The following is a 4,069-nucleotide window of genomic DNA, read 5'->3' as shown; positions in this document are numbered from 1 at the left end:
CGGCAGCGATTCACAGCTGATGGATGGGCCGAGTTCCCAGCCCTTTACGGCTGTTTTTACGAACGGCAAACACACCTGGTCTGGCCGTTCGTAAAAACGGCCGTAAACTGTCGCTTTTTATAACCATGGCACCGATTGGCACGGCAGTACCACGGCCGTGCCAAGGGTGCCATGGGCCCGCGATCGGTGGGCACCGATCGCGGGCAGCGGGCCCGATGCCCGCGCACTCTTTGTCCCTCCGCCGCCCCGCTGTATCCATTCGCGGGGCGGCTGAGGGGCATCCCGGCCCGCGCATGCGCGGGTTTCGCGCAAATACGCGATGACGTCATCCGCGTATGCGCGGGTTGGAGTCTTCCAATCCGCGCATGCGCGGCTGACGTCATATGACGCGTCAGCCGGCGCTAACTCTGGAAAGCGGGCTTAACGAAATTCGTTAAGCCCGTGATGCCGGAGTTTACGGCGTCGGGCTGCTAGCCCCGACCGGGGACCGGAATCGGTTCCCGGTCGGGAAGGGGGGGGCTGGCGTCAAACCCGCCCGGATTTGACGCCAGCCTTACGATTTCTCCCCATATGGGAGAATCCCGCCCACAGTCTTCTAGCCTTTTGGCGAGGATTTTGGCCAGTATTTTGGCGTCTACGTTCAGCAGAGATATGGGTCTGTATGACCCACATTCCGTTGGGTCTTTGTCTTTCTTAGGTATCAGCGAGATTGAGGCCTGTGCTAACGTGGGTGGTAGTGTGCCCCTATGGAAACTCCCTTTTGACCGTGAACATTCTTACTCATGGTGGATAACCCAAGGAGTTCCCTCGTTCTTATCAATAGAATGGTCAAAATATTTCAGATATAAAGGAATATGTGTTTGTATTTTGCAAAATAAACACTCTCTTCCACTGTTTGCCTCTTCTGTTTGCTGAAGGGTGGGTCCAATACTATCATTTGAATCAAGATTCCTTTGAGAAAGACTAATACATAAACCACCAGCATGTTACCTGAATTGCTGGAACTAAAACCCATGTTAGAAAAGCTGATATGATAGTCTGTGCTTTCTTTTTGTCCACAGCCAACTTTCTTTACCTTTTCTCAGAAAGACAAAGACTCAGATATGGGTACGATTATATGGATATCAGTGACCGGTTAGTAACTTGCCACAGTTGCTGTGCTACGCAACTCTCCTGCACTTGCAATCACCGGCCTTCAGGAATGGAAATCCTGTCTGAAATACCCATCTCCCTCAGAAGTTTGAGAACACTAACATCAATGGTGGTGCCCCCAGCTCAGGTAGAAGAACCTGGCACACATCAGAGAGCAAACCAGCACGGGTTGGTTGGGCTGAATGGCCTTTGATGTAATCCAAACCTTTATCAGGAAGGCCCACCTCAGGGTGCTCCATCAGGCTTGCAGCTGACTGGAGACTTGCTGCACCCACAAGAAACAGGACTAAAAGTATCTGGAGCCATATTCGTGGAGAAAGCCAGTCAATGCCTGAGATATCCTGGAGCAGAAACCTGAACATTGCATCTGGCAGGCCTGGGTGTCGGAGAGAGAGAGAGAGAGAGAGGTTGAAGTGACCGCTTCCTCCCGTTACAACTAATTTCATGCCAGAAATTTGGGTTGAAGATCTTGCCCCCTCCCTGCACCCCCACATAATATGGGCCCAATCACATACAAATGGGGAGGCATGGTGGCACAATGGTTGGCACTGCTATGTCACAGCCCCAGGGACGATTTCAACCTTGGGTGACTGTGCGGAATTTGCACGTTCTCCCCGTGTCTGTGTGGATTTCCTCCGGGTGCTGCGGTTTCCTCCCACAGTCCAAAGATGTGAAGGTTAGGTGGATTGGCCATGATAAAATTGCCCTCAGTGCCCAAATCGGTTAGGTGGGGTTACTGGGTTACGAGGATAGGGTGGAGACATAGGCTTCAGTAGGGTGCTCTTTCCAAGGGCCGGTGCAGACTCGGTGGGCCGAATGGCCTCCTTCTGCACTGTAAATATTATGATTCTATGATTCTGTCCCTGTGACCCCACCTAACCTGCACATCTTGGGACTGTGGGAGGAATCTGGAGCACCTGGAGGAAACCTACGCAGGTACAGGGAGAAAGTGCAAACTCCACACAGTTACCCGAGGTTGGAATTGAACCCGGGAACCTGGCACTGTGAAGCAGCAGTGCGAACCAAAATGCCACCATTATGCCATAGAATCCATTATTTCAAGGAAGAGCTGGGGAGTTCACCACAGTGCAGGCCACGGTGTAACGAACGTCACTGAATCTGGGCATTACCACATGACTTGTTGCCCGCACATTGGCCGTCATGTTGCCCACATGACAACATTGACTTCACCACAAAATATTTCATTGGCTGTGAAGGAAACATTTTGAGGTGTCTGATGGTTGTGAAAGGTGCTATATAAATGCAAATCTACCTTCCTCTTCACAAAGTGGAGTGGCAGAAGGAGTGTTTGATTGACAGATGAAGGCTACCTCAGGGGAGCGGGAGAAATAAAGTGCGGGATTCCCCCCCACTCGCCCACCCCCACGGTGCATTATCTGGTGGCAGAGGCAGCCCACCATTGGTCGGCAGTGGGATCTTCGGTCCTGCCAATGTCCAATGGAATTCCACCACCGGGATCTGGCAGAACCAGAAGGTCCTGCCAGCGGGGATGGGCCGGAAAATTTCACCCTACATTTCGCTGGGAAAAATAAGAAGGCCTAAAAATAACTGAAAATGTAACGATCTAAATGGTTCGAGGAACAAAGGGATCTGGTACAAATGCACTGGACACGAAAAGGAGCAACAAAGGTTAATAAGGTCATAGCCAAAGCAAACTGACTGCTTTAGTTTATTCCTAGTGGGATAAAATAGGAAATCTGAAAAATTAGGCTAAACCTTTGTCAAATCTTGATTCGGCCACACTTGGAGGACTTTGTCCAATTCTGGCTGCTATATTAGAAAATAGGAGATGGAGGCCCTGGAGAGGATGTAAAAGTAGATGTGCAAGTTGTGGTGGTATGCATCACTGTAAATACACAAGGGGTTAATGTAAATGCACTATGACTAAGTAAACACTAGAGGGAGCACTAACAACATCATGACATGCAGACATACAGCTAATGAACATATAGAATAGGACATGACCAATGGGCAGTCAAGGCACCCAGAGGTGACACTACCCACAGGGGGGCATTACACAACCCATATATAAGGACAGGGCACACATGCTCTGTCTCTTTCCACAGGCCACACTTAGAGAGTAGGACGGGGGCAGATCAGAAGCATCACATCCACCACGTGGCTTAGAGCAGACTGGTTAGTTAGACTGAGTTACTATAGCAAGATTAGCATGAGAGTCGAACTCAAGTAGGAGAATTGTTAACTGTTCAATAACTGATAAACCTATCTCCAAGTCCGAACCTTCCTTTGTCAGAGTATACATCAAGGAAGCAGCTTAAGCTACATGAAGAAGCATAACACAATACAAGTAGAGAAGCTGATGAGGGAGCAGCTGGTGGACATCTTGAATGAGGAGTTCACCCAGCTGAGGAAGGAGTCTTTGGAGGACCTGGCGAGGATGGTGGAGCTGATTAAGGTGGAGATTGACCACCTGGAAACAAAGCTCAAAGCTCAGAGCCAGGCGATCAAGAGGATGAAGGAGACGGTGGGGGAGCACGAGGAGCAGCTCACCTTGATGGTGGCCGAGTTGGGGGTGATGCGTGATACTCAGAGGTGGCTGCAGGAGAAGGTGGAGGATTTGGAGAACTGGTCCCGCAGGCAAAACCTGAAGATCGTGAGGCTGCCAGAGGGTAGCGAGGGAGAGGACGCTGGCTTGTACGTGGCACAGATGTTTGAGTAGTTCCGGGGAGAGGGGGTCTTCAAATGGCCCTTAGAGGTGTACCGGGCGCATAGGGCACTGATGAGGAAGGGGCAGGGTAATGTGCCACCGAGGGCGATGGTGGTGCGGCTGCACCAGTTTTTGCACAAGGAATGGATCCTGAGGTGTGCCAGGCAGATGAGGCAGTGCACCTGGGAGGACAGTGAACTCCGGGTATACCAGGACCTGGGTTGTGGA

Source organism: Scyliorhinus canicula, chromosome 1, assembly GCF_902713615.1.
Source record: "Scyliorhinus canicula chromosome 1, sScyCan1.1, whole genome shotgun sequence".
In the NCBI taxonomy this organism is placed as follows: Eukaryota; Metazoa; Chordata; class Chondrichthyes; order Carcharhiniformes; family Scyliorhinidae; genus Scyliorhinus; species Scyliorhinus canicula.
Note: the sequence above shows the minus strand (reverse complement) of the source record.